The sequence below is a fragment of the Bos indicus genome, chromosome 10 (assembly GCF_029378745.1).
Source record: "Bos indicus isolate NIAB-ARS_2022 breed Sahiwal x Tharparkar chromosome 10, NIAB-ARS_B.indTharparkar_mat_pri_1.0, whole genome shotgun sequence".
In the NCBI taxonomy this organism is placed as follows: Eukaryota; Metazoa; Chordata; class Mammalia; order Artiodactyla; family Bovidae; genus Bos; species Bos indicus.
In genome coordinates this window covers 81730935-81742064 of record NC_091769.1, presented here as the reverse complement: position 1 = coordinate 81742064, position 11130 = coordinate 81730935, and the positions used below count along the sequence as shown (strand labels likewise).

The following is an 11130-nucleotide window of genomic DNA, read 5'->3' as shown; positions in this document are numbered from 1 at the left end:
ATTTTTAGCCTTGAAAACCCCAAAGCCAACATACCAGCGCTCACCCAAGCGTCTGTCACAAGCTGTTGTTTGATTTGGGTTGAGAAAATGACAGACTGAGTTCTACACCAAGAACAGAAGGGGGAAAAAAAAAAGAGGGGAGAAAGGGAGTTTTCTTTTCCCTCCACTGCTAACCTCCATCCCCCCTCAACTCCTCCCCTAGGCCTGGGTGGACCCTGCCTGGTTAATCGTCCCCTGCTATATTTAAAAACCACAGATGTGTTTGGTGGAGACTTAATTTCGGGATTGCAGGCAGCGTCTCCTGAGGACAAGGGGAAAGCCGGTGCTGCGCGCCCGCCTGCCCTCCCTCCCCGCTGCTGCCCGGAGCTCTGGACTCCGCGGAATCCAGGTCAGGACGCGCCGCCGTCTTGGAACTGCCGCTGGCGAGGAGGCGCCCGGCGCCAGGCTGCAAAGATTGGGTGGGTGGCCTCGGGCTACGGGTTCCGTCTGCATTCGGTCCTGGGGGCTCTCGGGATGCGAGAGGCGGACTCGGCTCCCCGCTGCTGGTCGGAAAGCTCTCTGAAAATCACCTCCATCGGCGCGCGAGGATAAATATGCGCTGCTAGTCATGCCGTGATAGGGTGACGTTGGGTTTTGGAGGCTTGGAGATTGGCTTTTTGATTTGGCTTCCTCCTGCAGCTTAATGGGCAAAGCTCTCGGCTCGCCCAGAAACCAGACCCTCCGCGCGTCCCCTCCGCCCGCGGCGAGGCCGAGACGAGTCCCGCGGTGACGGCGTGCTAGGGGGAGAGCCGGCGCGCTCCCAGCCCCGGGAAAGCCCCGGCGACGCAGACTGCAAGTCCGGGGTCCTCGGAGCCGCCAGGGCACGCCGGGCCGCTCGCCTTCTTGCCCCCTCCCGGCAGGGATCCCCTTGCTGCGGGCGGCCGGGACTCCGGGCCTCTCCAGGGCTTTAGTCCGAGCCCGCGCCCGAGTCGGGGTTTCCCAGGGGTCTACGGAGGCGTGCTCCCTGCTCCTTAAACCGGTGCCGAGGGACCCCTCCCCAGGCCCCCTGCTCCGGCCCTAGCCCTCGCCCTCCGGATGCGCTGCCCCAAGGCTCCCTGAAAGCTGGCAGCCCACGAGCCCGGCGGGCGGGAGGCGGCGGCGAACTGACATGCCCCGGACGCGGCTGCGGCCGGCGGGCAGCCCGCTGGGGCGATGAGCCGCTGCGGCCGGTGAGGAGCCGGGCGGCGGGGGCATCGCGCACCTTTCTCACCCACCCCCCCTCACTTGCCCACTCCGCCCGAGAGATCGAGAGGAAACGGTGAGTGAAGGGCTGAGCCTCCTGCCCTTCCCCCTCAACCGGCGGCAGAGGCCGGGGAGGCAGAGGTCGGGCGGGGGCGGCGGGGGTTGGTGGTGATGGAGGGGGTGGGTTTGGGGATGTCCCCGTGAGGGTTCCGGCTTGTGAATAACGGTGTTAATTAAGTTCTTTCTCGAGATCATTCACATGAACTGCTTTCCTGCAGGTCTAGTGTCAGAAGAGGTGGCGGGGGAGGGTGCAGCGGAAAGTGTACTGGGATGCAGGCGGTGCCGGGAGGTGGGGTGGGGGGCGTACTGGCAGACTGAGTGCCTCCTGGGAGGTGCGGTGGTAGGTGGGTGGGTGGGTGGGGTGGGGGGGCGCGGTGCAGAGATGCCTGGGCTGGTCGCGGGTTTGTCGGGTTACGGACGGGTGCTCATTAGGGAGGCTGAGCGCCGTGTTCCGTGCTGGATGCGTGTATGCATGTGTGTGCCTGGGCTGTGCCAACGAGTGTTGTGCTCCCGGGGTGGCTAGCGCCCGTGGGGTTTGGGGGCTGCGAGGGGAGCGCGTTACCCACTCGGCGCGCGCCCGCCTGTACGCACGCCCGCGCGCACCCCAACCTCGGGACTCCACCGCCGCGGGTCGGGAACTGCAGCCCCGGCGCACCAGCCCGCGGCGGCCAAGGGGGCGGGGAGAAGGAGGGCTTCTCCCGACCGGTGTTCTCCCGTCCGCGGTGGTCTGGGCGGGCCGGGGCCAGGTGGAGAGACGTGAAGTGTGTAACTCTGCCCCCTCCCCAACCCGCCTCCTCGCCGCCCCACCCCCACCCCCGCTCGCCCACACACCCCTCACCGCCACCACCACACACATGCACACATGCACACACGCACACAGCCACAGGCCTTCATTCAGAGGCTGGCCTGCTCCTGCAAGACCCTGCCTGACCTGCTCCGAGGACCTAAGCCACTGGGGAGACGAAGAAAGCGATATGTTTCCGGAGGGGAAAAAAGCGATTTTCCCCCGCCTCTTTATTCACTGTGTTTTATTTTTAACTGTGGAGGGAGAGGGTGGGGGTTAAATAGAACAAACGCCTTTAATGCAGTGCCATAAATTTACCCGCTCCCTGCCCGCCTGCCTGCCGCCTGTCTCTCTCTCCCTCTCTGTCTCTCCTTGTCCGTCTGTCTCTCTCTCTCTCTCTCTCTCTCTCTCTCTGGCGCGCTCTCTCTCTGTCTGTCTTTGGCTCTGTCCCCTGGTGACTAAAAAACAAACCCCGAACGTTTGGTTGTTCGGGCTCCTGGGCAGAAAGATTGAAACTCGGGGTAGTTTGTCAGAAGGGCAGGCCGCAGCTGGGAGCAGGGCTGCGCGCTCTTGAGTGGCCGAGAAACACCCCAGGCGGAGGGAGCTGTGGGTACGTGATAGGAGCACATCCGGCCTGCTGGTGGGGGCCTCGTGGCGACCTGGTGACTCGCAGCCGTGTGTGATTAATCTTCCGCAGCTGTTGTGCCCCGTCCACTTGAGCTGAGCTCTTGTTTACCTCGATTTTCAAATATAGCTGCTGCACCCTGCTTCTCCCTGACGGAGGGAGATCCAAGATCCGCTCAGGCCCTCCCTCCCGCCGGCCCTTCTTCCTGCGGGCCTTGCGGGGTCCGAGTTTGAGAGGAACCCGCGCCTTCCTGCCGTGCGAGGATCAGAGCTGGGGGTAGCTGTGGTCTCCCAACCCCTCACCGCCATCTGCAATTCCCCTTTGCAGTTTGCACATGCAAGTCCACTCCACGGTTACCTGTTCCTTTAAATAAAATATAGATATGGGGTTGAGAAGAAGCAGGTGGGACCTAAATTTGGTTGAAGTGATTCTCAGACTTCATGAAGATGGGAAGGCTGTTTAGGTGGTTTCCTCTACCTGGGAATGCTTTCTTGCTTTTCCAACACTTCGTCCTTGTCTAATGTACTCCTATTTATCTTTCTGTCCTTAGTTCATTGGTGACTTTCTCAAGGAAGCTTTCCCTACCTTCCCTAAGCCAGATTCCTTTATTTTACACTCCTAACTTGAACCTATTATTTTGAAGTAATTTAAAGATTCACGTTCAATGTATTTATGTGATTGAGTAAGGCCAGTCACGCCTCTGGACAGCAAGCTGCATGAAGGGAGGAAAGAGAGCTGGTGTTTATTCATCTTGTATCCCCAGGACCTGGCAGTGTGCCTGGCATAGAGAAACTACTCCATCCGTGCTGAGTGAATGAATGGAACTAGGAGGAATAAGTTACCTCTTCTCTGATCTCTACTTTGGCATCTCTTGCAGAAGGGCTACAGTCCTTCCCAGGTGGCGCCAGTGGTGAAGAACCCATCTGCCAATGCAGGAAAGGAGAGAAGATGCAGGTTTGATCCCTGGGTTGGGAAGATCCAACCCTAGATCCCCTAGAGAAGGGCATGGCAACCCCCTGCAATATTCTTGCCTGGAGAATCCCATGGACAGAGGAGCCTGGCGGGCTACAGTCTATGGGGTCACAAAGAGTCGGACACCGCTGAAGTGACTGAGCATGCACACGCATGGCCCTGCAGAGCCTCCTGGTCAGAGAAGGAAGAATAGGGCCAGCAAACTGACCCTGTAAAAAAACACGCCCTGAAGCCAAGGGAGTGTCCCCCTGATCCAGCCCTGCCCTGTCCCGGTGCAAGGCGGCCCCTTGTACAGTCCCTGGTGGAGTTACTGGTATTGTCCATGGGTAGTCGTTGTGGCAGAGAAGGCAATGGCACCCCACTCCAGTACTCTTGCCTGGAAAATCCCATGGGTGGAGGAGCCTGGTAGGCTGTAGTCCATGGGGTCGCTAGGAGTTGGACACGACTGAGTGACTTCACTTTCACTTTTCACTTTAATGCATTGGAGAAGGAAATGGCAACCCACTCCAGTGTTCTTGCCTGGAGAATCCCAGGGATGGAGGAGCCTGGTGGGCTGCGGTCTCTGGGGTCACACAGAGTCAGACACGACTGAAGCGACTTAGCAGCAGCAGCAGCAGCAGTCATTGTGGGCATTATTCCTCAGTCTACCTGGTCCAGTCACTCACTGCCGACAATCTGGATTTGGAGGAATGTGTCACACAGCTTCTCTTCAAGCTACCAAGATTGGCTCAAAAGAGAAAATCACTCCCTTTGCACTCAAGCCTGGTTGCTTTGCTTGGAAGTTCAAACGTTTGATGAGTTTCAGAAATACATTTGACTCCAAAAAAGAAAGCCTTCATTGATTCAACCAATCAGTTATTTATTCAGTAAATATTCAACAATCCCCTTGGCCAAGTTTGCTGGGTACAGAGGCAAATAAAATAGAATGTTTCCTTTCCACATAAACACACACTCATCCCAGCAGGGATAACCAACTAGTGAACACACAATTACCATTTAAACTGACTCCTGTCTGTGAAGGCTACATCCCAGGTGCAGTGAAAATGTAGGAAGATCACGTCTCTAGGGGGTCTTACGGAGAATTTCTAGGGATAGCTGATCCCAGAAAGACAGGCTAGGAAGGAGCTGGCTTTGGTGAAAGTAGGGAGGGGAATGGTGGGGGAGAAAGGTCTTTGAGTGAAAGGATCAGTATGTGCTGTGCTGTGCTTAGTTCAGTTCAGTTCAGTCGCTCAGTCATGTCCGACTCTTTGCAACCCCATGAATCGTAGCACGCCAGGCCTCCCTGTCCATCACCAACTCCCGGAGTTCACTCAGACTCACGTCCATTGAGTCAGTGATGCCATCCAGCCATCTCATCTTCTGTCGTCCCCTTCTCCTCCTGCCCCCAATCCCTCCCAGCATCAGAGTCTTTTCCAATGAGTCAACTCTTCACATGAGGTGGCCAAAGTACTGGAGTTTCAGCTTTAGCATCATTCCTTCCAAAGAAATCCCAGGGCTGATCTCCTTCAGAATGGACTGGTTGGATCTCCTTGCAGTCCAAGGGACTCTCAAGAGTCTTCTCCAACACCACAGTTCAAAAGCATCAATTCTTTGGTGCTCAGCCTTCTTCACAGTCCAACTCTCACATCCATACATGACCACAGGAAAAACCATAGCCTTGACTAGACAGACCTTTGTTGGCAAAGTAATGTCCCTGCTTTTCAATATGCTATCTAGGTTGGTCATAACTTTCCTTCCAAGGAGTAAGCATCTTTTAATTTCATGGCTGCAGTCACCATCTGCAGTGATTTTGAGCCCCCCAAAATAAAGTCTGACACTGTTTCCACTCTTTCCCCATCTATTTGCCATGAAGTGATGGGACCATATGCCATGATCTTCGTTTTCTGAATGTTGAGCTTTAAGCCAACTTTTTCACTCTCCTCTTTCACTTTCATCAAGAGGCTTTTTAATTCCCCTTCACTTTCTGCCATAAGGGTGGTGTCATCTGCATATCTGAGGTTATTGATATTTCTCCCGGCAATCTTGATTCCAGCTTGTGTTTCTTCCAGTCCAGCGTTTCTCATGATGTACTCTGCATAGAAGTTAAATAAGCATGGTGACAATATACAGCCTTGACGTACTCCTTTTCCTATTTGGAACCAGTCTGTCGTTCCATGTCCAGTTCTAACTGTTGCTTCCTGACCTGCATACAAATTTCTCAAGAGGCAGGTCAGGTGGTCTGGTATTCCCATCTCTTTCAGAATTTTCCACAGTTTATTGTGATCCACACAGTCAAAGGCTTTGGCATAGTCAATAAAGCAGAAATAGATGTTTTTCTGGACTCTCTTGCTTTTTCCATGATCCAGCAATTTGATCATGGAAATTTGGCAATTTGATCTCTGGTTCCTCTGCCTTTTCTAAAACCAGCTTGAACATCTGGAAGTTCATAGTTCACGTAGTGCTGAAGCCTGGCTTGGAGAATTTTGAGCATTACCTTACTAGCATGTGAGATGAGTGCAATTATGTGGTAGTTTGAGCATTCTTTGGCATTGCCTTTCTTTGGGATTGGAATGAAAACTGACCTTTTCCAGTCCTGTGGCCACTGCTGAGTTTTCCAAATTTGCTGGCATGTTGAGTGCAGCACTTTCACAGCATCATCTTTCAGGATTTGAAATAGCTCAACTGGAATTCCATCACCTCCACTAGCTTTGTTTGTAGTGATGCTTTCTAAGGCCCACTTGACTTCACATTCCAGGATGTCTGGCTTTAGGTCAATGATCACACCATTGTGATTATCTGGGTCGTGAAGATCTTTTTTTGTACAGTTCTTCTGTGTATTCTTGCCACCTCTTCTTAATATCTTCTGCCTCTGTTAGGTTCATACCATTTCTGTCCTTTATCGAGCCCATCTTTGCATGAAATGTTCCCTTGGTATCTCTGATTTTCTTGACGAGATCTCTAGTCTTTCCCATTCTGTTGTTTTCCACGATTTCTTTGCATTGATCGCTGAGGAAGGCTTTCTTATCTCTTCTTGCTATTCTTTGGAACTCTGCATTCAGATGCTTATATCTTTCCTTTTTTCCTTTGCTTTTTGCTTCCCTTCTTTTCACAGCTATTTGTAAGGCCTCCCCAGACAGCTATTTTGCTTTTGAATTTCTTTTCCATGGGGATGGTCTTGATCCCTGTCTCCTGTACAATGTCACGAACCTCATTCCATAATTCATCAGGCACTCTATCTATCAGATCTAGGCCCTTAAATCTATTTCTCACTTCCACTGTATAATCATAAGGGATTTGATTTAGGTCATACCTGAATGGTCTAGTGGTTTTCCCTACTTTCTTCAATTTAAGTCTGAATTTGGCAATAAGGAGTTCATGATCTGAGCCACAGTCAGCTCCTGGTCTTGTTTTTGTTGACTGTATAGAGCTTCTCCATCTTTGGCTGCAAAGAATATAATCAATCTGATTTCAGTGTTGACCATCTGGTGATGTCCATGTGTAGAGTCTTCTCTTGTATTGTTGGAAGAGGGTGTTTGTTATGACCAGTGCATTTTCTTGGCAAAACTCTATTAGTCTTTGCCCTGCTTCATTCTGTATTCCAAGGCCAAATTTGCCTGTTCCAGGTGTTTCTTGACTTCCTACTTTTGCATTCCAGTCCCCTAAAATGAAAAGGACATCTTTTTTGGGTGTTAGTTCTAAAAGGTCTTGTAGGTCTTCATAGAACCGTTCAACTTCATCTTCAGCGTTACTGGTTGGGGCATAGACTTGGATTACTGTAATATTGCTGTGCTCAATCATGTCCAACTCTTTGAAACCCCCTGGACTGTAGCCCACCAGGCTCTGTCCATGGGATTTCCCAGGACAGAATACTGGAGTGGGTTGCCATTTCCTACTCCAGGGGATCTTCCCCTCCCAGAGATCGAACCTGCATCAGTCTCCTGCATTGCAGGCAGATTCTTTATTGCTGAGTGGTCAGGGAAGCCCTGAAGGGATCAGTATGCAAAGGCCTAAAGTGGACAAGAGCTCTTTCAAATGACTAAAGACTGAGGGTAAAGTTCAGAGAGATGAGTTTAGAGAAGTTCTAGGGGCCAGATCTTGAAGGACTTGTACTTCATGCTAAGGTTTTCCACTGAGTTTCCAGTGGGGACTTAGGAAGGTTTTCAGTGCTGAAGTGCATGGTCAGATCTGCGTTTTAGATAGTGCATCAAGACCAGAATGTAGCGAGAGGAAGCAGGGGACTATTGCAGAACCCTTGTGCGTTGTCATCCTGCTGGCCTAGGAGGGAGGGCTAGGGGGGTCCTCTTTCTGTTTCAGCATACAAACCAGAGCTGTCCTTCTAGGAAGGAATTTCCCTATTTTCTTTAATGAGATTGGTTTGTGTTCAGTTGTCTCTGTTTTTTTGGATGGGCACTCTAAACCCAACACTGGGTAGACCACTTCAAGAGAAAGGAAAAATGGCTCCAGCATGTCTAAGACACTCTTCCCAGTCAGCTGAGCTGCCCAGCAAGGTGGACCCCTAAAGATCTGAGATCTCTGGGTCCTGGGGAAGGTCTTGAGCAGGAAGGTCAGGGGTAAGAAGGATTGCAATCCATAGAGACTATTGAACAAGACATCTAGATAGGAAGAATCACATGTATATGTACATTTTTATAATATGAAGAGTTGCTGCTGCTGCTAGGTCGATTCAGTCATTTTCTGACTCTGTGCGACCCCATAGACGGCAGCCCACCAGGCTCCCCATCCCTGGGATTCTCCAGGCAAGAACACTGGAGTGGGTTGCCATTTCCTTCTCCAGTGCATGAAAGTGAAAAGTGAAAGTGAAGTCTATCAGTCGTGTCCAACTCCTAGCGACCCCATGGACTGCAGCCCACCAGGCTCCTCTGCCCACAGGATTTTCCAGGCAAGAGTACTGGAGTGGGGTGCCATCGCCTTCTAGAGGCTAATTCCTGAATCAAGTGTATTTAGATGTGGTATACAGGGTCATGTCTACTAAGAAAACAGCTCTTGGAATGGGTCAGGTAGCATTTACTGCCTTGATGTCTGAATGACAAATAGTGCTTTCCTGGTTGTGTACAGGAATGCTGGGTCATGTTGGGACTGGATCCGGAAGTGGGTCTGGAAACTGTATTCCTGCCCAGGCTTCTACATGGCAGTTTCCAAATCACTTGAGAGGAGAAGATGTCCAGGTTACACACCACTTTGTTCATCCTAGAGAATGAACCAAGTAGTGTGAGCTTGCACACTCTTCCTTTGCACCCTGATCTCCCAACTTTGTTCTCCACCCTTACTTGTCACTAGTCTCACAATTTAAAAGTTCTCCCTTCCCTTCCTGCCCAGTGTCCCTCCTGCCCTGCCTTCATCAGCCTGCCCTGAGCTCTTTCCTTTTGAGCACTGAATCCCCTCCATCTAATTGTAAGCATGCTCAACATCCTAGCAAGAATATCCCTTTGTTCACTTCCTCCCGTCATTTTCTCCTCCCATCTTGCTTTCCACACACTCTTGAAATTTTAGAGTAGACATCTGTTTCTATTTCCCCATCACTCATTCATTCACTTAGTCCCTTGCTTTCTCATTTTTTCCTACCTTCTGCCCAACTCTCACTCACCAAGGACTTCTCATTCCCCCAAATATAACTTATTCCTGATTTCCCCCAACCCCCATCAGAAAAAATTGATCATTAGCTCCGTGAAACTTCCCCCTCTTGACTTCTATCGCACAGAACCTCTCCAGGTTCCACTAGCTCTCTAGGTGGGCCCTCTTTCACTTCATCTCCAAGATCCTCTCCTCCCTCCCAGTTTTCTCCCACAGGTTTGCTGTCACACCTCAGGCTGCAAAAGTTACAGCCACTGTGTGTGATAAAGTGCTCCATTAAGATGGAAAAGGCATTAAATTTGTACTGTAAGATATTCTGGGGGCTTCCCTGGTAGCTCAGTCGGTAAAGAATCTGCCTGCAGTGCGGGAGACCCAGGTTCAATCCCTGGATTCGGAAGATCCCCTGGAGAAGGAAATGGCAAACCACTCCAGTATTCTTGCCTGGGAAATCCCATAGACAGAGGTGTCTGGCAGGCTATATAGTCCATGGGATCGCAAGAGTCCAACATGACTTAGCGACTAAACCACCACCAACCACCATAAGATATTCTGAGTGAGAGAATGAAAGAGAATACACTCACACAACTTTTATTACAGTATACTTTATAATTGTTCTATTTTATTATTAGTTATTATTGCTAACCTATTTCAGTTCAGTTCAGTTCAGTTCAGTCGCTCAGTCACATCCAACTCTTTGTGACCCCCTGGACTGCAGCACGCCAGGCCTTGCTGTCCATCACCAACTCCCAGAGTTTACTCAAACTCATGTCCATTGAGTCGGTGATGCCATCCAACCATCTCATCCTCTGTTGTCCCCTTCTCCTTCCTCCTTCAATCTTTCTGGGCCTAATTTGGAAATTTAACTGTAAATGTGTATATACAGGGAAAAACATAGTATACATAGAATTAAGTACTATTTGCAATATCAGACATCCACTTGGGGGCCTTAGAATTTATCCCACACAGATAAAGGAGCACTATTGTGTTCCTTACATCTGTTCAGTCCATGCCTCTCTTCCCTATCCCTACTACCACGACCTCAGTATGGATTTGACAACCTCTAACATAATAATAATGATAATTATAATAGAAATTATTATTATAGCAGCCAACATTTGTATGTTTGCAACAGAGTAAAGCTACTGTATTCAAAGTGCCCAACATTGAGTTTTCCCACTCAGTCCTTACCGTACCTGTAAAAAAAATAACTTTCTAAGCTATATTATTATGATGATACTATAAACAGTAACTTTCTAACATCTTCCCAACTTCATTCTTCCAGTCCTTCAATTCACTTTAGTGGCTATTATAAGATTGCCCTCCTAAAACCCTAGTCTAGGCTTGTCATTTTCCCACACAAAAGCCTTGAGGGCCTCTCACTTTTTGCCTGAGTCCGACTCCTAATATTCAAGGTCCTCCTTGGCCTGCTTCACCACTCCACTTCTAGTCTCACTTCTTACAGTTCCCATGTGGGCACCTAAGTACTCTTGTCCTTTCTTCTTCTGCACTTTTGTTCATGGTTTGCCCTTCACTAAGAATCCTACTGTTCTTCAGTTCAAATGCCTCTTTCTGATGGGAAGACTGTGAAGAAGCAGTCTCTTATTCTGAATTTTGATGACGCAGCATCTGTTTTTCACAAGTCCCTTATATTTATTTAAATGCAGATTTTTTATTATTAAAAAATATATGTATTTTTCATCTTGAGACTTACCTTCTTCCTGGACCAAGTCCTTTCTCTCTCTCCCACTTCTTGTTGTATGGTACCTGAAACACAGTGGCTCGTCAATGAAAAATGAATAACCTACCTCACTCTTGAGGCAGGTGGACTAAAAGCAAGAAAGAGAATCTGTCCTATTTATCATAAAAGGAGCCAGTGAAGGAATAAAAAAATCAACCC

The 11130-nt window shown here is 49.9% G+C and overlaps 1 protein-coding gene across 7 annotated transcripts in view; it reads left to right on the top strand.

Annotated features, from left to right (window-relative positions):
* Positions 1-274: 274 nt before the first annotated feature.
* The window catches only part of SLC8A3 (solute carrier family 8 member A3), a 168241-nt gene continuing 157385 nt past the window's right edge, over positions 275-11130 (top strand). For 5 of the 7 annotated variants that reach the window (XM_019969143.2, XM_019969144.2, XM_019969139.2 and 2 more), the window contains exon 1: positions 465-1297. The gene's annotated coding sequence lies outside the window, so the exon portion shown is untranslated. The other 2 variants (XM_019969137.2, XM_019969138.2) reach the window with 2 other exon arrangements.